The 25552-nt window shown below is 41.1% G+C and overlaps 1 long non-coding RNA gene across 3 annotated transcripts in view; it reads right to left on the bottom strand.

Moving 5' to 3' along the window:
* Positions 1-4021: 4021 nt before the first annotated feature.
* LOC148143537 (uncharacterized) overlaps positions 4022-25552 on the bottom strand; it is a 551904-nt gene continuing 530373 nt past the window's right edge. For all 3 annotated transcript variants that reach the window (XR_015751747.1, XR_015751746.1, XR_015751748.1), the window contains exon 6: positions 4022-5099. This is a non-coding gene — a long non-coding RNA (uncharacterized LOC148143537). The remainder of the gene's footprint in view (positions 5100-25552) is intronic.

Raw genomic sequence — 25552 nt, 5'->3', positions numbered from 1 at the left:
CAGTCGGAGAGCACTTTGGTTCCAGTGACAATAACACTCTTAACATAGTTAAAAAAAATCACAGAACACCAGGTTATAATTCAACAGGTTTATTTGGAAGTGCTAGCTTTCAGAGAGCTGCTCCTTCATCAGGTAATTAGTGGGCAGGAGCATAAGACACAGAATTTATAGCAAAAGATTACAGTGTCATACAACTGAAACAAATTAGTGAACAAACCTAGATCGATATTAAGTCTTTCATCTTTTCGAATGGGTTGCAGGTTTCGGTTCATTAATATGTAAATCTCAGAACTTCTTTTAAGTCACATTCTTGAGAAAACAAGTTTTTTTTTAAAAAAAGTGACTCGTCAGGTCAGACAATATATTAAAGATGTGAGGTTAGAGCCTGTCTGCATCCCAATCTTGAATCAGACCGGTTCTATTTCCAAAGTAGGAATTGATAAAATGCCACATGGATTGACTGCTGCATTGATTTCCTGCAGGTTGTGTGCTTTTTGAGCAAAAATAGAATGTTATCCGTAAATACAGTTCTGCAAATGTAAATTCACCACATAAGCTTCCGCAAATACAGTTCTGCAAATGCAAGATTGGGATACAGACAGACTCAAACCTCTCACGTTTAATACATTGCCTGAGCTGAGATGCCACTTTTTAAAATAAAACCTTAAGCTACCACGAGAATGTGACTTAAAAGAAGTTCTGCAATTTCCATATTAATGAATCAAAATCTGCAACACATTCTAAAAGATGGAAGACTTAACAACAATCAATGTTTGTTCAATATATCGTTTTCATTGCATGACACTATGATCTTTTGCTATGACTTCTGTGTCTTGTGATCCTGCCCCACTAGGTTACCCAATGAATGAGCAGCTCTCTGAAAGCTCATACTTCCAAATAAATCTGTTGGACTATAACCTGGTATTGTGTGATTTTTAACTTTGTCCACCCCAGTCCAACACCGGCTCCTCCACGTCACAGTTTTAACATAGATACTGAAAAATACAGGAGATATGCAGAGGTTTAGGTGCTAAACTGGAGCAGGGCCAATTTTGGGGCCATTAGGCACAATCTAGCAGAGGTTGATTGAGTGAGTCTGTTTGAAGGAAAAGTAGCGACTGGCAAATTGGAAGCTTTTAAATGTGTGATATCAAGAGTCCAGGGATAGGGATATTGAGGCTCTGGTCAGGAAAGAAGAAGACATAGACAGGGTTTAAATTCTCATGCTCAAGTGAATCCCCAGATGACTATAAAAAACTATATGAGTACACGTAAGTGGGAAATCAGAAGAACAAAAAAGAGGATATGAGATGGATCTGGCAGATAGGATTAAAGATATTCACAAGAGGTTATATTGCTATATTAAGAGTAAGAGGGTGGTTAGGGAGAGAATAGGTCCGCTTAAAGATCAGCATGGCATCTATGTGTGGACCCACAGGAGATGGGGGAGATTTTTAATGAATATTTGTCCTCAGTGTTTATTGAGGAGAGAAGCGTGGATGGTAAGGAAATAAGGGAAGCAAGTGGTGATGTTTTGGAAACCATGCATATTACCAGAGAGAAGGTGTTTGCAGCCATAAAGCGCATTATTGTGGATTAATGCCCTGAGCCTGATCAAGTCCATCCTCGGGCATCGTAAGAGGCAAGAGAAGAAATTGCCAAGGCCTTTGCAGAGATTTTTGCTTCATCATTAGCCACTGGTGAAGTTCTGGAAATTTGGAGAGTGGTTAATGCTCTTGCATTGTTTAAGAAAGGAGACAAGCCAGGGAACTACAGGTCAGTGAGCCTGCCATCAGTGGTAGGCAAATTGTTGGAGACGCTACTGAGGGACAAGATCAATCAACATTTGGATAGTCCAGGTCTGTTTAGGAATAGTCAGCATGGATTTGCACGTGACCATTCATGTCTGGCATACCTTTTAGAGTTTTTTGCAGAGTAACCAAGAGGATAGATGAGGGTAGCGCAGTGGCTGTTCTCGATATGGGCTTTCATAAAGTCTTTGACAAGGTCCTGCACAGCAGGCTAGTCATGAAAGTTAGGTCGCATGGGATCCAGGGAGAGCTAGCTAATTGGATTCAAAAATTGGCTTAATGGTAGGAAACAAAGAGTGATTGTTGAGGTTTTTTTTCTCAGACTGGAGGCCTGTGACCAGTTGTGTGCCACAAGAATCGGCGCTGGGATATATGTTATTTGTTATTAACATAAATGACATGAATGTACAGGGCATGATCAGTAAGTTTGCAGATGTTGCACAATTAGGAGGTGTCATTGACAATGAGGAAGGTTATCAAAAATTACAGGCGGATCTTGATCAGATGGAGAAGTGGACTGAGCATTGGCAAATGCAATTCAATCCAGACAAGTATGAGGTGTTGCAATTTGGAAAGTGAAACCAAAGTAGGTCTTATACAGCACACGGTAATGTCCCGAGGAGTTTTGTGGAACAGAGGGACCTAGGAGTACCAGTACATAGTTCATTGAACCCGGCATCACAGGTAGACAGTGTGGTGAAGAAGGTGTTTAGCATGTTGGCCTTCATCTGTCGAGGCACTGAGTATAGGAGTTGGGACATTATGTTGGAGAAGTCATTGGTGAGCCCGCGCATGGAGTATTGTGTACAGGTTTGTTAACCCTGTCATAGAAAATACGTAGTTAAACTGGAAATAGTGCAAAGACGATTTTTGAGGATGATATCAGGACTAGTAGGCCTGAGCTATAGGCAGAAGTTGCCATGATAGGATTTTATTGCTTGGAACGTAAGAGAATGAGGGGTTACCTTATTGAGGTGTATACAATCATGAGGGACATAGATAGGATGAATGCAGATAGTCGTTTTTCCCAGGGACGGGGAATTGAAAACTAGAGGGCATAGTTTTAAGGTCAGAAGAGAAAGGTTTAAGAAGGACATGAGGGGCAACGTCTTCACGCAGAGTGCTGTGTATATGGAAAGGGTTGCCAGAGAGAGTGGCTTAGAGAGATACAATTGCAACAGTTAAAAAAAATACGTTTAAATAGGTATATGGTTGGGAAGGGCTTAGAGAGATATGGACTAAACACGGGCAAATAGAATGAGCTGAATGGGCACCACAGTCAGCATGAACCTGTCTGGGCCAACGGGCCTGTTGCTATCCTATGTTATTCTATGGTTCTATGGTTCTACTGAAGACATTTTCTTTGGAATTTCCACTACCCTCGTTGAGCTTCTCCAGTGCAGTAGCAACGCTAACACCCAAAAACGTGGAAAAAAATGCCCACGTACGTCCTTTCCAAAAAAAAAGGGCAGAACCAACTCACCCAATTGCCAAATGGTCAGTCTACTGTTCACTGATGTATGACGCCATCAATAGCGCTATCCAGACGCACCTGCTGATCACACTAAGTTGCTCACTGGTGCTCAGTTTACATTTAGCTCGGATCATTCGTCTGCTGGCTTCATCACAGCCCTTGCTTTACTTACTCACTGATTCCACCTGCTGAAACCAGTAAATTCACACGAGGGACAGGTTGTTGACCTGTTTTGTGCTTGTGAATAATTTTCCTCATTCATTCCACTTGTTAAGACTTCGTTTAACTTTCATTTTTCTTAAGTTTAGCCTTCATCGCAAAAATAGTGTGAGTGACACAAATACATATAATTTTTAACCAAGGACACCAACACCACACACAGTACTCGAACTGTGCTCTCATCAAGGCCGTGTATGACGCATAATTAGTTTTGCACTTTTATTGTGCAACGGTAGGACACATGTTGCCACTTGCCTTGCTAAGCGCTTGCAACACCAGCATGCTAACGTTTTGTGGTTCCTGTATCAGAGCTCTCAGATTCCACCATACCTCTGAATTTTACAATCTTCCTTTAAAAATTAAATACTGAAATGATGCCCGTTAAGGTTCCCAGCAGAGAAGTCAGATCCCAGATTTTCAGACAAATATATTATTGTCACAGTATTTCATGAACTACAAACATACAAAGCAGCAGATTTGGCCTCATTGCTAAAACAGGAATTTATTGTATAAACGCATGAAAGAAAAACAAACAAACTAAGCTATCCAAAACATAGCATAGTAAATTTCTATCTGCCTCCAAACACTGTACAATTAATCCAAATACAGGTACAGAACAAAATCCCTTCCCTATCAATTCTGTGGGTTGAATTAAACAGTCATTTTCCGGTTCTCATCCTGCGAACTGCGAAACCCTTTTCCTTAACTCACACAACTGTCGTTGAGTGAGCCCTTCAGCCCCCATAGGTTGCTCTACCATTCCATTTGATCATGGCTGATCATTCAGCACAACAACTTTACCCTATTTTCTTCATACCTTTTGATCCATTTAACCTTAAGAGCCATATCTAACTCCTCGAAAACATTAAATATTTTCGCTTCAATTGTTTACTGTGACAGAGAATTCTGCTGGCTCACCAGTCTCGAGAGAAATAAATTTCTCCTCATCTCAGCCTCAAGTGGCCTTCCCCGCGTACTTCGACTGTGATTTCCCATTCTGGGCACTCCTGTCACCGGGAAGATCCTTCTTGCATTTCCCTGTCTAGTCCAATTGGAATTGCATTGATTTCAGCGTGAACCCCTCTGATTTTTCTCCCTCAAATATCGTCCTAGGCAATCCAGTGTCTCTTCATACATCAGTCGTCCATTCCAGGAATTGGTCTGGTAAACAGTCAGTGCATTCCATTCATAGCAAGAGCGCCCTTATTCAGGTAAGGAGACGAAAATGCGCTCAATACTGCTGGAGTAGAGTCATCAAGGCCCTCCAACTGCAGTGAAACATCTCTGCTCCTGTACTAGAATTCTCTTGTTAGGAGGACCAACATACCATTTGTCAGCTTCACTGTTTGTTGTAGTGATTCTCGCTTTCTCTCGACAATTTGTCTTCTCAGTGTTATTGTTCTTTTGTCTTGCACGTCAGCTGAATGCCTGAAGTGTCATTAACGTCATGAATACACACAGGATTCCTCAACAGTGCGGAATGTACCATTTCATTCCATGGTGAAAAGCTGGTGACACTTAGCGACTGACGAATTATGTGACTCCATTTGCTCACTGTGTGACATTTCATCCACAAAATCTTCCTTTACAACATTCTGGAAAACGAATTTAAATCAGAAATGAGAGCGGGCTGAGAAAACACAAAGGCAGCTTGTGAAATTGATTAACATGTATATGCTAAGTCGGAAAAGGCAAGCACAAAAGCTGATGCATTTCCAGAAAGCCACAGTTATTCAATAATATCCATGAGGGAAGGTAATTGGTTTGATCTTCCACTTGAATGTTAGATGTGCAGAAGAAAGAGAAAGGGAGAGAGGTAGGGAATAAGTGTGAGAGAGGGAAAAAGAATGTGGGCGACGGGGAGAATGAGGGGCATGAGACAGAGAGAGAAGGTGGTGGAAGGAGAGCGAAAGGGAGAAAGGAAGCAATGAGAAATGGGAAGATGATGAAGAGAGAAAGAGAGAGAAATGAAAGGAGAGACATCAAAGAGGGAGATGGGGAGAAGGGATGAGCTTGAGCCACACACACAGAGAAACAGAAAGAAATGAGAGTCTGTAAGCGTGGAAGAGAGAGAGAGAGAGAGAGAAAGAGAGAGAGAAAGAGAGAGAAATAAACAGTGAAATGAGATGAGAGCGAAGAAGATGGGTTTCATAACTTTGGAATTCAATCGGAGCTTCTGTAAAATCTCTCAAACGTCTATGCACTGGAAATGAAAGGCAGCAAACATGCATGAGTGCAATCATTTCCAATTTTGCTTTCAAGTTATTGAGCATTGCGCCTTGCAATAAATACTCTCTGGTCCTTCTTTTGCTGAGCCACAGCCCTTGAACGTAGGATGTTGCTGAATGAAATTGTCGAAGTACCTCCACCAGATGCCGTCCAAGAAGAAGATGATCTCCCTTAATTGTTCCATCGAAGACTGCCCGGAGATGAACAATAGCCTTCCTATTAAAGCTGCCCGGGAGATCGTGAGGAATAGAGACGCTGAAGAGTCAGATCGATAAGTGTGCCGCTGGAAAAGCACAGCAGGTCAGGCAGCATCCAAAGAGCAGGAGATCTGAAATTTTGGGCATAATCCCTTCATTAGGAATGTCAAGATCACACCCTTAGAATTAAAAGCCTTCACTGTATTATTTCAAATACAAACTACCACTTTATGTTGTTTGGATAGTGCCTGTTTATCAAGTTATTTTCCCCTGAAACTAACAATGTTGGGAATGCTTGGCAGCTTCTGTTGCGAGTAAATGAGCTCAGGTTTAAGGATTTCATGGTTTGTTAAAGTTAACATGACACAAAACGGCAGTAGGGGTCTTTCACACAATCATATTCAAGCATTTTCAAATATCATTTATTAATATTAACTCAAACGTTTGACACCACTGCCAGTTTTGTGCAGAATCCGAAACCCTGAAACTTCACTTTCAGTTAGGAATAGGTCACACTTTTACACGAATCTCGGATTGGAAACCCACTTCCAGAATTTCCCTTGGTCCATTTGTAAAGGAACAAACACTGAAAAAAATGCAGGAAATCAACAGGTCTGACCCACCCTAGAGTTCTGCAGAAGGGTCATACTGGATTTGAAATGTTATCTCTGCTTCTGTCTCCTCAGATGCTGTCAGTTAACATTTCCAGTCTAGTAATCTTTTATTAAAGATAAACGTGGTTGTTTTAATGCTGCGAACTGACACTACATGAACGAGACTGCAACTGACTACCTGCAACTGGGAACATTACCAATTGGAAATTCTAATTCAAACCACTCACCATTCCGACTTGGAAATGTGTTGCTATTTCTTCAATATTGCAGAGTCAATATCCTGGTGTTCTCTCCCTAATGGCATTACATATCTACCGTCAACACATTGACTGCATGATTCAAGATGGTAGTTCATCATCCCCCCTCTCCATTATGGACTGGAAATGACCATCTCAAAAGAGTCCAAGAAGGTAACCTAGACCTTAACATTTTATGTTAAAGGCAGAGGTGAAGTGACTATTCCAGGTGTGATTCAGCTGGTCATACAACTTCGCTTTAAGTAAATCAATATTTTCTTTAAAACTATAGTTGAAACACAAACAAAAGAAAGCAGAATTTAGAATAACTTGTTGGAAAATCCAACACAGCAACTTAAGTAAGAAACTTCTCCAATCAAGCAACAGCCCATAAACACACCCGTTGGCAAAAGGGAAATTCAAACACAGGTTCTTACCAGTTGGAGAGAACAACCTCCAGAGATTTCAGAGAGGTGCGTCAACTTGAAATCATCTCCTGAAGTTTGGAGCCCTGTTACACTCCAACTGCTTCTGTCTGTTACTGTGAAACCGAAGTTCAAAAAGCTTGAACGTGGAGAACTGTTAACTCCCTTGCCATTGCTCAACTAAGCTTTTCCGAAACATTTTGGTACCTCTGTCTTTACGAAATCTTTCAAAAGAAAACAAGGGCAAAATAATCTTTTTAAAGAGACATCATTGTCACACCTCCACCTTCTCAAGGAGCAACGAGGATGGGCACTAAGCACTGGATCCAGATAGCGATGTCAAATTCCCATATAGCGAAGTGCTCCCCCCAGTATTGTAAACACAGGAGCATTGTCAAAATCAGCAATAACATTTGAGGTAAACACTGAGTACTGAACTCTCCAACTTCTTCCTTTCCGAAAAAAAAAGACTAGTCACTGCAACTATAATTTTGTTTGGAAATTAACGCATGCCTTTCTGCCAGTACCCCTATCCTGTGAACGATTGAAAAGAAAAGCCAGGAACTTGCTTGCAGTGAAATCCTTCTATGAAGACAAAGGTTCCATTTTCCATGAACGGTGCAACTTGTAGATAGGTTTTTGAGTGCAAGGAATGAGGAGCAGGCCATAAAGACAATTAATTTTCTCAGTTAAGATTTGCAAAATGGTGCTCAACCACTGAATGTGTTAACTCATTGCCTTCCCCAGTGTGCAGTGAAGGCCGGGCCATTGCATATTTTTTGCATTAAAAAGGAAATCATGATTTGGGAGAGCAGTCTGCAATTGGAGTTAGGCTGGAATCAAATGAGCCGTCGTCTTATCACATGGCAGAACAGGTTCAAAGGAGCAAGTAGCCTACCGCTGCTCCTATTTCTTATTGCCTTACTTGGGATTACACAAATCCAGTCAGTTTTATAGTAAGGTTACAGGCATGGCGGGTGAAGGTATTACTGTTGATTATGTGTACAAGGCAAAACAGGAAGAATCACTGCCTAGGTGTCTACACATAATTGAAGGTCACAAAATTAAATATGCAGCTCGAAATGGTTGCAAAATCCCGAAGAACATACGAAGGAGAAGGTTGCGCTGATTAATTGGTTCATTAAAAAAAGATGGTGGTGAAAAGATTCTTTTTCACTCAGTTTCCAGGGTTCTTGCTCAATTTGATATAAATGCGCTGATTTGGCTGTATCAATAGAGGGCGCAGTTTATAGACAGGCCCAGCTATCGTCTCATTTACGATTGTCAGCTGGAAGGACTAAAATTATTTTCATTCATTCAAGAGACAGTGAGAGTCAGTAAGTACGCAAGCATTTTATTGCCCACTCCGAGCTGAGATGGTGTCAATGATATGCAGCAGTCTCTGATCTTGCAGAGACAACCACAGTGCTGTTGAGAAGGTCTGTCAAAGACTGTACCCTTCAGGAATGAGCAACACTGCTGGAGCTGCGATATAACTCCAAGTCAAGACGGTGAGGGGCTTGGAAATACATTGAATTTATATGTGTTCCCATACATCTGCTGCCCCATCCTTCTCAATTGTAGAGGTCATTTGTAAACCATATATTGTAACAGGTCTTAATGAGAACAAAGGACACAACATATTACAGTAAGGTACGGGTTTGGTTACCTCGGTTGGCTGAGTGTTTAGTTTCTGATGCAGAGGACAATAGCGTTGGTTGAATTCCCTTGGTAAATTTGCATTTACTGTCAGGGAGGATGCAATCGAGAATCTGGTGGTCTGAACGAAAAAAAAGGGGACTGAAAGGAAAGGCATTTGACATATCGAAGTCATACAACCAAGACAGGATGTATGCTATTGAGAATAAGGGACGTGAGGTGAGGTTTATGGAAATTCTGACCACAGTGTTCCAAGTCTAATGTTTTGAAGGACCTCACAGCCGGAATGGAGGATTGTAAATGTGAGCCTCTTATTTAGGATCGTGGAGGGGGCGTGCAGCAAACACCCAAATGCCAGTAACATCAATTGGAAGCGTGGTCACAGGCAAAGTAAAGAACACTTGTACAGAATATGGGTAAAAACCAACATTTTTTGTTGACCTGGTACCGACCGGGATCTGAATTTCCATTGGCATTTGACATTTTGCAAGGGCGGAAACCTCGCAAAATGGGTTGGAATAGACCATCAGCAGTAAACCGTATTATGGTTTCATAATTCTATCCATAACCCTATTGCTTTATTAATACAAGATTTATTTTGTCCTGTTAAAAACACGGAGGACACCAATCATTTAGAGACATGCAGTCATAGAGTCATGCAACACGGAAACTGCCCCCTTCAGCCCAACTGGTACATGCCATCAAGGGTTCCTAAACTGATCTTTCCCATTTTCCTGCGATTTGTCCATATCTCTATAAACCTTGGCAATCCATGTACCCGTCCAAATTCCGTTTACATGTTAGAACTGTACCTGCATCTACCACTTCCTCTGGCAGCTCATTCTATCTATGCATCACCCTCTGTGTGGAAAAGTTGCCCCTCAAGTCACTTTTAAATTTTTTTTCCTCCCACTCTAAACTTCTGCCCTCTTGTTTTGGACTGCTGTACAGTGGGGAAAAAAAAGACCTTGGCGGTTCACCTTTAAATGCCACTAATGATTTTATGATATGGAGGTACTGGTGTTGGAGTAGGGTGGACATGTTCAGAAGTCACACAACACAAAGTTACAGTCCAACGGGATTATTTGAAATCAAAAGCTTTCAAAGTGCTGCCCTTTCATCACGTGAAGTGATGAAGAGGTAGTGCTCTGGAAGGTTGTGATGACAAATAGACCTATTTAACTACAACTGGAAGTCATGTGACTTTTGACTATGACTTTATGACTTTATGACTCGTAAGCTCCAGGGAATAACAGTCCGAGTTTATTGAGTGTCTCCTCATAACTCAAACCCTCCTACCTTTGGGAAAATCCTTATAAATCTTTTTTGCACCGTACCATTTTAATGACATCTGTCTTGTCGGCCGACCGGAATTGTACACAGTACTCCAAATGTGGTCTCACCAATTATGTTAACATCCATAACATGAAATCCCAAACTCCTGTAATCAATGCTCTGACAGATGAAGGCAAGTGTGACAAATGGCCTTTTTCACCAACCAGTCTACCTGTGACACCACTTTCAATGAACTGTGCATCTACGCCCTGAGACATGTCAACATGCCCTTGGGTTCTTCCATTAAGTCCTGCTCTGGTTTGTCTTAAGAAAATGCAACACTTTGCATTTAAATAATTTAAACTCCATCTGCCATTCTTCGCACCATTGGCTCAGTTCTCCTCGTATGGAACCTTCTTGACTTTGTATTTAATTGGGAGTTGTTCACACACTCATGAACGATGCCTTAGATTTTCTCAACTAAAACGTTTACTTAACTGATGAATAACAGTGAAACAAACACCAATACATGAGGCACACCACTGGTCACAACCTCCAGTCTGAACCACAACCTCTATCACCACCCTCTGTCTATGAGCATAAAGCCAAATTTTCCAATTCGCTAGCTCTTCCCATTTGTTCTCATGGTATTATCCAGTCTGCCATGCGAAACCTTGTTAAAGGCCTTGCCAATGTCCATGTGCACAATGTCTGCCATTCTGTCTTAATCTACCGTCTTGGTCACCCCTCCAATGATCTCAGTCAAATTAGTGAGACACGATCTCCCACGTGCAAAGTCATGTTGAGTGTCCCTCGTTAATCCTTGCCGTTCCAAATGCACGAGGATCTTTTCTCTCAGAATCCCCTCTAATAACTTGTCCACCACTGACGTCAGGCTTACTGTTATATAGTTCCCAGGCTTTTCTTTACAGTCTTTCTTAAACAATGACACAATACTTGAACCCTTCAGCCTTTTAGCAGTTCACCCGGGGTTGTCCATGTCACAGATATTTCTGCCAGAGGCCGCAATTAAATTTCTAGAGTCCCACACCTAAGCATGTCCCAGGGATTCGTCTACTTTTATGCATTTTAAGGCCTTCAGTATCTCCTTGTCAGTGATGTGGACTCTTCTCAAGAGATGAATATTGATGTTGCTGAGTTGCTCGCTTCCATGTCTTCCTGCGTTCTGCCACAAAATATTCGTTTGGGACCTCGCCCATCTCCTGTCGTTTCACACATGTATGTGACCCTTTCTTTAAGGGGCCCTATTCTCTCCCTAGTTACGTTTTCGCCCTTAATATACATGTAAAATCATTTTGGATTCTCCTTAATCTAAACTGCCAAAACTATCTCCTATCTCCTTTATGCTGTACTCGTTTTCCTCTTAAGTGTGCCCTTATACCCCCTTTACTCTCAAAGGATTCACTGATCTCCGATGTTCATAACTGAAATATGCCTCTTGCTTTTTCTTGACCAGAGCGTTAACATCTCTCCTCAGTCAGCGTTCCCTACTCCTGTCAGCTGTGCCCTTCACTCTCACAGGAACATGTTGTCTCTGAACTCTTGTTATGTCCCTTTTGAAAGCTTCCAATTTGCCAGATGTCCTTTTGCTTGCGAAGAGCTACACCCAATCAACTGTTGACAGTTTCTATGTAATAACATCAAAATTGGCCTTACCCTGATTTGGAATTAAACTTGTGTATTAGTTGTATCATTTTCCATTACTATTTTAGGGGAATAGAATTATAGTCACTGGTCCAAAGGTTCTCATCCACTTGCCTGACTTATTTCCCAAGAAGTGGTCGACATTTGCCTCTTCTCTGTACATCCATCTACATATTGATTAAGAAAACATTCTCCCTTGGAAAGGAAGCGTTGCTGCACCCATATCAGTGACATGAGAGGATGAATAATAATCCATACGAACTACTCCATTGACACATTTGTGGTTGAACAGAATTATAGACCCATGCAACATATGGATAGGCTAATCTGCCAGTTGTACATGTGCGCTGGCTACCTTAAAAGAGACATCGAATTTGTAGCACTTTAAATCACTTTCACATTGATTATTTTATTTGCAAAGTACCCATTCTCTTGCTTTTTCATGGTCATCGGTGTATCTGTTGCCAATACGTTTAGGCAAATATCGACTCTGCCCAGACAATTTGCTATTTCAAACCAGAGCTAATCGTTTTTCTGTTGTCCCTTGTTTTAAAGCAATTATCTTACATTCATGCTTAGCTACTGACAGCACTGACAGAGAAAATGCTTTATTCCTATAACCAACCTATAATCTTTAATCCATCAATTAAATAGTCTCTGCAACTACAGAAATACGGCAATAGAAAGTGGAGTTGCAGGTCGAGAGGATAGTGAAGAAGGTGTTTGCTATGCTTGCCTTTATTGGTCACTCCATTGAGTATTGAGTTGAGAGGTCATGTTACGGCTGTACAGAACATTGACTAATCTAGTTCTGGAGGACTATCCACAATTCTGGTCTCCCTGCTGTAGGAAGGATGTCGTGAAACCTGAAAGTGTTCACCAAAGATTTACAAGGATTTTGCCATGATTGGAGGGTTTGAGCTATCGGGAGAGTCTGAATAAACTGGGGCTATTTTCCTTGGAACATTGGAAGCTGAGGGTTGAACTTATAGAGGTTTATAAAATCATGAGGGGCAAGGACAATGTGAACACTCAAGGTATTTCCCTGAGTTCGAGGAGTCCAAAAACGGAGGGCATAGTTTTAAGGTCTGATGGGAAAGATTTGAAAGGAACAAATGGGGCAACAGTTTCACTCAGACAGGTGGTGCCTATATGGTCTGAGCTCCAAGGGAAGTGGTGGAGGCTGGCACAATTGCAACATTTAAAGAGCATCTGGATGGGTATATGAATAAGAACCGTTTAGAGGAATATGTGCATAAAGTTGGCAGATAGCACTAGATTCATTTAGGATATCTAGTCAGCATGGACAGGTTGGGCTGAAGGGTCTGTTCCTGTGCTGTACTTCTCCACGACTCCATGACTCTTGCTGTGGGATTTTACATTGCAACAATGTATTTTCTACCATGTTCAATATTTACAATTCTTCATAACTGTGGTAATTTCAATAAAAGTGACAATATCAAGGGCACGCTTTATAATTGCAAAGGCTGTGCACTGGCACAAAACAGATCTCTGATTGATTCAGTGATTTGTGAAGAATGACCATGTCTTCATGATGTACTTTCTCAGTTCCCCTTATAACCAGACCAAAGGCTTTAGCTATAGCATTTAAGAATCTCCTGTCCCTCCACAGATTTGATCTGAAACCTCAAGGTTCATATCTTTGAAATTCCTTTGCAAATTATTCGCAAAAGAAACAAAAAAAAAACCTTTCCTTCATGTCGCAGAGCAATGTTTGTATGTTTTCTTGAGTTTGGTCTCGATAACCACACATGTTTTCGAATATATCAACCATGATTTTGTTACGGAGCACAGTTTGACATCTGCTCTCCACTGTTCACCTCCTTCAGCAACCTTCTCGTTTAGAATGTGAAACCTGGAGCAGAATTAGACCATTCAGTCTATCGAATCTGTCCCGCTATTCAATGAGATCATGGCAGATCTGATAAACCTGGGCTTCAATTTCCTGACTTTTCCTTTAACCAATTGATTCCTTTACTGAATAAAAAACCTATCCGTCACTGCCTTGAATATTTTAAATAACCCAGCATCGACCGCCCTCTATGATAAGAAATTCAACAGCTTCGCAATCTTTTCATAGGACAAATACCTCACCACATCTACGTTAAATAGGTAAATCGTTACACTGATTGTGTCCCGTGGTCCTAGACAGTCCCACTAGGGGAAACAGTTTCTCCAAACCTCTTGCTGATTACAATTGGTTTGATAAGATCGCCTTTCAGTCTTCTCAACTACAAGGCCGATTCATATAATTATGTTTATTTAAAAAAACCCTTCATATCCGTGATTAGCCGAATGAAATTTATCTGAACTCCATCCAATGTCAAAATATATTTCGATAGATAAGGGGACCAAAGGCTGTTCACGGTTTTCTAGCCGTTATTTTATTATTGCTTTCTATGCCTTCAGAAAGCCTCTTTCCACAGCTCATAAGAAGATGACCAAATATGAGTTAATTTGCAGGTGCCGATACTTTTAAAGTGAGACCGGTTTTGTCCCCAATTTGCATAATGACCTACTTATGGAAAGAAGAATTGAGAAGTTAGTCATTCACCACGCCTTACTTAAAAATAACAACGAGCTAATTATAATGTATGCTGTCATCATTTCAGTTGGATTCCAGATAATGTGAGAGCGATTGTTCTTTATTGACCAAATAGGGAGTCAATGATCTCGATCAAAATTGGAGCCACTGAGAATCAGGTGAAAAATCAATGCTTTGCGCCATTCCTAGCAAATGGAAAATGATTGGTGTTGTTGGAAATCATTAATCTCAGCGCCAGGACATCTCTGCTGAAGTTCTTCAGGGGAATGATCCTGGCTGAACTATCTTCATCCGTTTTATCAACGACCTCCCCTCCACCATAAGAGCAGGAGCAGGGATGTTTACTGGTGATCGTACAACGTTCAGCACCATTCATAACTCTCAAATACTGAAGCAGTCCATGTCTAAATGCACCACGATCTGGATCCATAGCACTTTTTGGGCTGACAATTGTTAGCGAAAGTTCCTGCCACTCTAATACCAGGCATTGATCATCACCAATAAAATTACCCGGAGACATTCAGTGATATTAACTTTACAGGGTCACCCAATATAGACAACCTGATTGTCACCATTGACCAGAACCTGAACTGCTCTAGTCATATAAGTACAGTCGCATCAAGAAGTGGTCAGAGGCCAGAAATCTGATTCACTAACTATAGGATGGTGCGTTGCCTCCTTGGAAGGGAATGATATTATGGTGTGGGTGCGGAATTCCTTCTCGGGAAGATGGCACTCTCAGATGTCACTGTCCGTATTGGTGCTAACAACATTGGCATGAAGAAGACGGAAGTCCTGAAGACGGATTTCAGCGAGTTAAAAATGAAATTGAAAGACAGATTCTCAAAGGCAGTAATCTTAGGCAGTATCAATGGGTAAAAGAACAGAAGGAGTGATTGGTTCAAAACGTTTTGAAGAGCAGGTGTAGGAAAAGGCGCTTTGAATTTCTGAGGAATTAGAATGGATTCTGCAGCAGGTTGAGTCAGTGTCATCTGAACCTGCTACATCTTCACTGGTTAGTCTTCTCAGATGCTGGAGATCAGGGTCGAGAAGTGTGTTGCTGGAAAAGCACAGCCAGTCCAGCAGCATCAGAAAAGCAAGAGAGTAGACTTTTCGAACATGAGCACTTAATCAGACGAAGAGCTTATGCTCAAAACGTCGACTCTCCTGTTCCTCGGATTCTGCCTGACCGACTGCGCTTTTACCGCACCACACTTTCGGACTATTTCAGTTTCTGTTTAATTGTAACTCACAAGGTGTTGGCAGATGGATAATTCAGTGACTGAAAAACCATTGGGTATGAAGTTGTAATAGCTAGAGGTCTTGTTGTGTCGATGATCATTGGATGGATCTCAGAGCATTTGAAATCCACCAAAAGTACCAGCAAATTCGGTGAAAATATCATGTGATAATTGATTCCGTGTTGAATGAGGCAGAGGTGCAATTTAGACACGAATATGTATATACAAGTATTTGAGGTATATGTATGTACATTTCTCTCTGCGTGTATATATATAGAGTCATAGAGTCATAGAGGTGTACAGCATGGAAACAGACCCTTCGGTCCAACCTGTCCACGCCAACTAGACATCCCAACCCAATCTACTCCCACCTGCCAGCATCCGGCCCATATCCCTCCAAACCCTTCCTATTCATATACCCATCAAAATGCCTCTTAAATGTTGCAATTGTACCAGCATCCACCACATCCTCTGGCAGCTCATTCCATACACGTACCACCCTCTGTGTGAAACACGTGCCCCTTAGCTCTCTTTTATATATTTCCCCTCTCGCCCTAAACCTATGCCCTCTAGTTCTGGACTCCCCAACCCCAGGGAAAACACTTTTTCTTTTTATCCTTTCCATGCCCCTCATGATTTTGTAAACCTCTATAACGTCACCCCTCAGCCTCCGACCCTCCAGGGAAAATAGCCCCAGCCTGTTCAGCCTCTCCCTGTAGCTCAGATCCTCCAACCCTGGCAACATCCTTGTAAATCTTTTCTGAACCTTTTCAAGTTTCACAACATCTTTCCGATAGGAAGGAGACCAGAATTGCACGCAATATTCCAACAGTGGCCTAACCAATGTCCTGTACAGCCGCAACATGACCTTCTAACTCCTGTACTCAATACTCTGACCAATAAAGGAAAGCAAACCAAACGCCTTCTTCACTATCCTATCTACCTGCGACTCCAAGGACTTTCAAGGAGCTATGAACCTGCACTCCAAGGTCTCTTTGTTCAGCAACACTCCCTCGGACCTTACCATTAAGTGTATAAGTCCTGCTAAGATTTGCTTTCCCAAAATGCAGCACCTCGCATTTATCTGAATTAAACTCCATCTGTCACTTCTCAGCCCATTGGCCCATCTGGTCCAGATCCTGTTGTAATCTGAGGTAACCCTCTTCGCTGCCCACTACACCTTCAATTTTGGTGTCATCTGCAAACTTACTAACTGTACCTCTTATGCTCGCATCCAAATCATTTATGTAAATGACAAAAAGTAGAGGGCCCAGCACCGATCCTTGTGGCACTCCACTGGTCACAGACCTCCAGTCTGAAAAACAACCCTCCACCACCACCATCTATCTTCTACCTTTGAGCCAGTTCTGTCTCCAAATGGCTAGTTCTCCCTGTATTCCAAGAGATCTAACCTTGCTAATCAGTCTTCCATGGGGAACCTTGTCGAAAGCCTTACTGAAGTCCATATAGATCACATCTATTGCTCAGCCCTCATCAATCTTCTTTGTTACTTCTTCAAAATACTCAATCAAGTTTATGAGACATGATTTCCACACACAAATCCATGTTGACTATCCCGAATCAGTCCTTGACTTTCCAAATACATGTACATCCTGTCCTTCATGATTCTCCTCACTTCTGTCTACTTCAGACCCTGTTTGGTCGGTACCTTAGATCCATTGACTTATGCTGAAATAGAGACATCGAGGCCTACAAAACAGTAAACGTCCAGTCCCTCCGTCTTGGGCTGAAGTGTGGTTTATCCATCGTTGCTCTCCCTCAACGGCTTTAACATATTTTCAGCAATAAGGATTCAAAAATTCACACAATGCTCCAGGTGAGGTCTAACAAAACTGCTTTACAAATGAGGCAACACTTCACTACTCCTGCACTCAAATCCTCTTGTGATGAAAATTAAATTCTATCAACCTTTCTAATTGCTTGCTGCAAGCGGATGTTAGCCTTCAGAGCATAATTGGGAAGGGCACCCAAAGCCTTTTGTTCCACTTCTTTTACAACCTTTCTTAATTTGACAAATATCAAGCACATTGTTTCTTTCCATAAGAGTGGGTAATCTCTCATTTTCCCAGGATATTTTCAATCTGCTATTACCTGATCATTGTTTTAACATGAATTACCATAAGCTCGCGGGCGATTTTACTTCGTGCCCCCAGGAACCAGATCAAATGTTTTGTGTGTGTGATTAATATTCTTTTGACTTTTTCTGAATATTTTAATTTTTATGTCTGTGAAATTCATGGTTTCATTTTCTATGAGCCGTCAGAAAAAAAAAAATCCCCTGACATTGTCAATTTGATACATAACATTCCAGGAAAAGAAAACTTATTTCATGTTACATAGAGGTGTTGGTCTGATAGCCATTTCAGACCATCTGGAGATGTCAACCGTGATATTGATACTTTGCATCTTTCGTTATTTCCTGTACGCTGTTTATCTCAGTCCACACATTCCAATTTTACATGGTTGAGCACAATCTTGACCAGAGACATCTATTTTAATCAAGAGTCTGGAATCTGCTTTACGCTGAAAGGGGCTTCGCTCCTAATTTTCAATGCTTTTTACTTTTTGGATTTTAAAGAAATAATGTTCAATAAGTATAGACGCCTCAAAAGTTCGATTGCCTGATGCAGATGAGTACTTCCATTAGTGCAGCTGAATTGTCATTCTTTGTTCAATAGGGAGGAACAGTTGTTAATCTGTCAATAATGTTTGTATCTCTAAAGACAGACAACTATTGAGAACCTGTATTTTATCATAGAAACCTGGTTGTTGCAAAACATCGTCAAGCTTCGAGACTGCAAAATATTGATCAATTTCTGCACGATGGGCTCGGATCAGCCATCAATAAATTGTAACATGTATGTGCATAATGCAAGTTATTGTGCTGATTAATATTTCATATTTAAATTCAATGCTCTGCTGTGCCATTTATTTGTAATACTTTTAGGAATTTGTCAAGATTAATATTCATTGCTATAATTCTACTAAAGATGATGCTTGTACACTTACAAAATTACTGAATGATGTTGATTTTGGTTGAACTCCGAAACACATCACTGATTTTTTTTTTTGTTTTAAACATCTGTTTTACAGGAAGGTATGGCAGAACTGAGATGCCTATCAAGCAGATTTCTAATACATTTCCTAATTTACTTGATTCAACGATTAATTGCTTTGAGAGCAAATTCTGGCTGAGGCACTGAGCTGCAATCTGATTCAAAGGAGGCTTGTGCAACTTGATTTCTCAGCTCTATCTGCAACAAATAACTGTCAACCAGATTGCAATTGACTTAAAGTGAACTCAGTTGCGAGGGACATAATACACAACAACTTCTTGGCGTCAAGAAACATTTGAAAGTACTGGACACAGCAAAGGCTATTTTTGCTGCCAAAGTCCATGCAGTAGTTACAAATTTAAATGCTCCATATCTTTCCAGTACAAGCGCTTCCAGTGCAACTACATTGCTGTCAACTTCCAGCAACACAGAACCCTTCCCACATGCATCCTGCCCAGGAATATAGGGCAATAACAAAAACAGAAAATAGCACAGCAGTTGACTGCTGTTAGTCATTATAAACAAAAAGGAGGGCAATCTCAGTGATACGGGGGAATTCAGTGAGTGTAATGGTATCAAGTGGTGATGGCAAGATCCTTTCTTGTTGCAGATGGTTACTGGCTGACCATGTGAGGTGCTAATATTTGTCATTTCCAGGTCTTACTGCATTTGGCCACGTATGCCTTTCATTTCTGAGGAGTTGTGAATTGTATTGAATATTGTGTCTTCTTCAGAAAACATCACACTTCTGATCTGAAGATGATAAAAGAAGTAGCTGAAGATGGTTTAATATATGACATTACTTTGAGTATTTCCAACAGAGATGTTCTGGAGCTGAAATATCTGACATCCAATAGCCACAGCGATCCTCCTTTGCAATAGGTATGATTGGAACCAGTAGAGAGTTTTGATTCTGACCGATTTCAGTTTTGCGAGGGCTTCTTCATTCTACACGCGATCAAATGTGTCCTTGATATGAAGAATTCACTCATCTGCTTCACCTCTGGAATTCGGCTCATTTGTCCATATTTGAACCAAGACTGCACTAACGTCAGTATCTAAGCAGCCTTGGCCGAAGTCATACTTACTGCAAAGCCATTGGTTCTCTTTAACTCTGCTGAAGAGCCGTACCATCACATTTCCAGTGATCAAGAGTTTACTGATTGGGTAATAATTGTTCGGAATGGATAAGGAAATAACGAGGCAATGTTCATCATTGCTGTTTAGATGGCATTATTGCAGCTTTACCAGAACAACTTGGCTCGTGGGACAACAGGTTTTGCAAAATAATCATTGAGCACATTTGGAGGAACGTTGTAAGTCCTCATTGAATTATCCGGAGCCTACAGATATTTGATGCTATGATCAAGAATGATTCGAAACTGAAGACTGGCATGTTCGATTTCTGGGGCCTCTGCCAGAACAGAAATTTAAGAAGATTACTGACCACCTTCTGAAGGGCAAGAAGGAATGAACAATAAGTGCTAGCCCAACCGTGTTATACATATCCCATGAATTAATCAGTTATGAAATAGCAGAGCTCCAATTTTCAATGCACATATTTACTTTGACAGAAATAGACAGGGATGACAATAAGCTGCAAGTTTCCTTCCAAGCTTGGACTAATATTATGTTCTCTCACGAATTTTAAGAAGCTGCATTGGAACTTTCTGACAGGAATGTGGGAGCTTCTCCTGAGAGTATGAAGTGATTCAAGAAGATGTCAGTCCATTATCTTCTCAGGACTAATTTGGAACTGTAGCCAAAACAGGACGGAGTGTTCTCACTCTTTTATAAATGTAGAGTTGCATTATCAATGAAAAGAAAACGCTTATTACTCGATCTAAAAGGAGTTACGTAGCCCATGTGCAGCTCATGATAACTGAGGTGCATTCTTCCCATTAGGTATTGATTTGTGGCAAATTCTCAGTTGTTTTCAATTGGAAATATTGTTCTGGACGGTAACTGATGTGAGGAGCATTAGTTATTGATTTTACGGAAGCGGGAAGGTGAAGGCAATAAGAGACAAGAAACGAACTAGTTCCTTCTTTTAGTTCCCTTATGATACAGGAACATTGGGCCATTTGTGGCATCGGGGCGAACCCAACTGTATGTTGCGGTGAGCACTGCATTTATTGATTGGCTGAACTGCAGTTATTATTTATGTTTAGAAAAGTTAAACATTTGAAACTGTGTTCATGTATTTCGTAAACTGCAGTTTTTCGGTTTGTTTAATTGCAGTCTTATATAAAATATATCAAGTCGTTTGCATGAAGTAATGAGGGTCGTTAAATCTACAACGGAGCTTACATTTATATAAGTGTTTCCCTGTCTCATGCCGGCGACAGATCTTCACAAACAATGAGTATTCTTGTAGGCAAAGCAGTGAAAGATATATAGTAGATACATTGTTTTAGTCTCGACAACTAATTCTAAATATTATTTTCTGATACATTTGTTTATGCATTCCATGTTTAATATTCTTCCAGCACCACCCACAATTCATATTGCATTCAAAATTGCTCACACTCAAGCATTATTAGGAATTCTAAGCGTTACTATACAACCATCAAAACAACCTGGCGTGGATTCTGAGTAGAGACCAATTTATGTGCATTCTGGCGAAAATGTGACACTTCTTCTGCTTCAACATGTTTTGTGGATTAATGTAACTTTAGGGTTGTGTGTGTGCTTTATAACAGTATGAATAAGTTCTAGTAGAAGATAGAGGAAATTTAGAGAGTTGAGAACCCCCAACTGACTGCATTCACAATAGTGTAAAAGACTCTGCAAAATGTGTCAATATTAAACTGTAAAACTTTCAGACGTGGGTTATTAATAAGTTCATTTAGAATACTCGATCTGCTCCGTCATTCGAGCATTGCTGACATGCCTCTCAACCCCATTCTTCTGTCTTCTCTCCATAACCATTGATTCCCTTTCTAATCAAGAAACTAAATCTGTATTAAATGCACTCAATGACTTAGACTCCACAGACCTCTGTGACATGGAGTTATACCCTTTTGTTGAATAAATTCCTCTCCATTTCAATTTTGAAGGATCGTCCCTTCACTCTGAGGCTATGCCCTAGAGTCGAAGTCTGTAGTGCGAGGGAAATTATCTTCTGCTCATCCGCTGTATACAGGTTTCTCAGTATTGAGTAAGATTCAACGACACTCCACCCTTATTCTTCTAAACTGCATTGCGCTCAGAGAATCTTCAACTGATCTTCATAAGATAAGCCTGGTATCCAGTGGATCATTTATGTAAAGCCTCTGTGGACTCCCTCCAATGCCACACGTCCTTCGTTAGACAGGAGTCCAAAACTGCTCACAATATTCCAAATGTGCTCCTAATGGACCCTTATACAGTTGGACTTCCAACTCCCATCATGCTTCAAGTTTCAGAAGTCCTTTCCCATTTAGGAAATATTTCTCATATTTATCCTTCCAACAAAAATTCGTAACCTTACATTTCCCCACATGATGTTCCATCTACCACTTCTTTGCTAATCCCCCCGACAGTCGAAATCCTTCAGCACAATCCATTTCCTCAGCATTTCTTGGCCCTGAAACTATCTTTGTATAATCTGTGACGCTGGCAACAATGCCCTCAGTTTCTTCGTTTAGATCATTTATGAATGAAGTGAATAGTTGTGGTCCCAACGCTGACCCTGCAGAAATCCAGTAGTCACTGGCTACCATCCTGAAAAATGACCTCTTTATCCCCACATCTTATCTTCTGCCAGTCAGCCAATTCTCCAGTTCTGACAGTGAGTTATGCCAAACACTATGGCTCTTATCTTATTTATCAGGCCTCTGTGCTTGTCAAAATCAAAATACATCGTGTTTACTGGGTCTCCTTTGTCTTACTTGCTGGTTGCCTCCTCAAATAATTCTTTCAGATTTGTGAGGCATGGCTTCCCATTGACAAAGCTGAAACAACCCTATTTTACCAATCACACGCAAGTGTTCTGCAATCTCACGTTGAATAATGGGCACGAAAATCTTACCAACGACCGAGGTTAGGCTAACCAGCCTAAATGTCACGGCTTTTGAGTTAACTAATTCGTTGCAAGAGACCGGATATTAATAGATTTCCATTAATCTTTCTTAGATAAGCTTTCTTAGAGAAGCAATAAAAGAAGGATAAAGCCATTATGGCTTTAATTAGAACAAAGAACAAAGAAAACCTACAGTCCAGGAACAGGCCCTTCAGCTCTCCAATCCTGAGCTGATCCAAATCTATTGTCTAGACCTGTCGGCCAATTCCTAAGCATCTGTATCACCCTGCTCCCCACCTACTCACGCATCTGTCCAGACACATCTTAAATGAAGCTACCACGCCTGCCTCTATCACCTCTGCCGGCAACGCGTTCCAGACACCCACTGCCCTCTGTATAAAGTACTTGCCGCGTGCCGCGTGTGGGCGGCACGTTGCCCCAGTGGTTAGCACTGCTGCCTCACAGTGCCAGAGACCCGGGTTCAATTCCCGCCTCAGGCGACTGACTGTGTGGAGTTTGCACATTCTCCCCGTGTCTGCGTGGGTTTCCTCCGGGTGCTCCGCTTTCCTCCCACAGTCCAAACCTGTACAGGTCAGGTGAATTGGCCATGCTAAATTGCCCCGTAGTGTTAGGTAAGGGGTAAATGTAGGGCTATGGGTGGGTGGCGGGTCGGTGTGGACTTGTTGGGCGGAAGGGCCTGTTTCTAATCTAATCCCCCTTAAACATTTCACCTCTTGTTATTGAAACCTGGGAAAAAGCTTGCCTCCATCCACCCTGTCTATACCCTTCATGACTTTGTATATACCTCAATCAGGTACCCCCTTTTTCTAATGAACACAGTCCTAACGTTTTCATCCTCTCTTCATAGCTAGAACCATACCAGGCAACATCCTCATAAAACTTCCCTGCACCCTATACCCTGGAACATCTAGTTGCCAATAATGACCTTCTTTCAACCAAGTCTCTATGATTGCAATACGTCATACTCACAGGTACCAATCCAAGTCCTAAGTTTATCTACCTTACACACGATACTCCTTTCATTAATGTAGATACACTTCAGGTCACCAGTTCTTTTGCAATTCATCTGTTATCTGCCTACTCTTCCACTTATTAATGCTATCTTTATGATTCTTACATATCTAGTATACACATCGCTATCTAATTCTCTTCTCTTCTGGTTCCCACTACCCCTGCCACATTAGTTTAAAACCTCCCCAACAGTAGTAGCAAAACCTCCCCCAAGGACATTGGTTCCAATCTGTTTCAGATGTAGACTGTCCATTTTGTAATAGTCCTACCATCCCCAGAATCGGTCCCAATGTCCAACAAATCTGAACCCCCTCCCTCCTACAACAACCCTCAAGCCACGTGTTCATCCTGCCTATTTTTCATTTCTACGCTGGCTATCAAGTGCCTTGTGTAGTTTCAGAATATTCTCCAGAAACATTGGAAACAACGGATCAGACTAAATTCGATAGAAGGCTGATTTTCAGACCTGGTTTAATTAAGACGCTATTATTGAGGAAAACTCAGCTTATAATGAGTGAATACCATAAAATGAACCATTGCGATCCAGGATAAAAGTTAAGGCACACTAATCAATAATAAAACCTATTATCATGATGTTAATAAAGTACAACGTTCTCACATGCAGAGAGATCTGGCTTTCAGAATGGACATTAGTCAAGAAAGTTAAATGAAACTTATGTGTTTTTGTGACAGCAGTGCACTGCAACACTATAACAGCTTCTGTTATATAGGGCATTGCTAAGATAAAAATCAGATATATGTTGGACAGTGTTGGCCACTGTGCTTATGGAAATGTTAATGAGAAAGAAGAGAAAATAGGGGAGAGAGGCGAGGTCTGCATATTCTGGAATTAAGCAGAGACAGAGTTCACTTAATTGAAACATATGGAGTGCTGAGGAAAATAGGCGGGGTCGATGATGAAAGATTGTTTCCTTTTTTGGGGAAATAACGAAAAGAAATCATAGTTTTAACACAAGGACTCGTCCATTTCAGACAGACATGAAAGGGAAAGAATTGCTTATATATATTGTGAGTCTTTGGAATGCTCTTCCACAAAGATAGAGAAATCAGAACGGTATTAAATATTTATAAGGAAAGGTAAATGAATTATTGATTTCAAGGCGATGAAACATTATTCAGTATACAGGAATGTGGAGTTGAGGTTAATTTCAGATCAGCCATCATCTTCTTGAATGCTGTAGCAGGGCTAGAAATGCGGGGGTGGGGAGGGGGGGGGGGGGCATTCTTGTTGCCTCTTCTGAAGAAATAAACGGATAATAATCAGGAAGAAATTCGATATTACTCAGTTTCAGCCAAGCAGCCTCAAGAACTCCGATTCCCTCCACTCCACCTCCACATGGCAAACAGCATGCGATGATGCTGAACGTTTTGCATTAAAAACGAGCAAATAGAATACACTGAAAATGCTAAACAACGTTAGCAGTCTCTGAGAAGATCAGAACAAAGTTAAGACTTCACGCCATGTGTTTTAATCGGAGCCCATCTGATGAAATATCATGATATGAAACCACAACCCTGGTAAAAGTTTTCACAGCATCATAACGCTGTCTGCGAGGGTGTGGCTGCTTCCCCCGACAAAGATTTCACATTTAAACGTATATGCACGGCTCCTGTTTCCAGCTTATGCAATCTCTCGAAGTTCTCTTTCTCGATGCAAACATTTTCCGCCTGTTCATAATTCAAACGCATATTATGTGGGCCAACAATTGCAGTTCTTTGAATAAAGAAAGCTCATTTTCCATGTAGTCATCATATTAATATTTCCACGTCAGTCAACATTCTGGATAATCGTTGGTGCAAGCTTTGAA

This window comes from Chiloscyllium plagiosum, unplaced genomic scaffold, assembly GCF_037043375.1.
Source record: "Chiloscyllium plagiosum isolate Xiang-an unplaced genomic scaffold, Cpla_swu_hap1 HiC_scaffold_27, whole genome shotgun sequence".
In the NCBI taxonomy this organism is placed as follows: domain Eukaryota; kingdom Metazoa; phylum Chordata; class Chondrichthyes; order Orectolobiformes; family Hemiscylliidae; genus Chiloscyllium; species Chiloscyllium plagiosum.
Note: the sequence above shows the minus strand (reverse complement) of the source record. Positions and strands in the feature narration are given on the sequence as shown.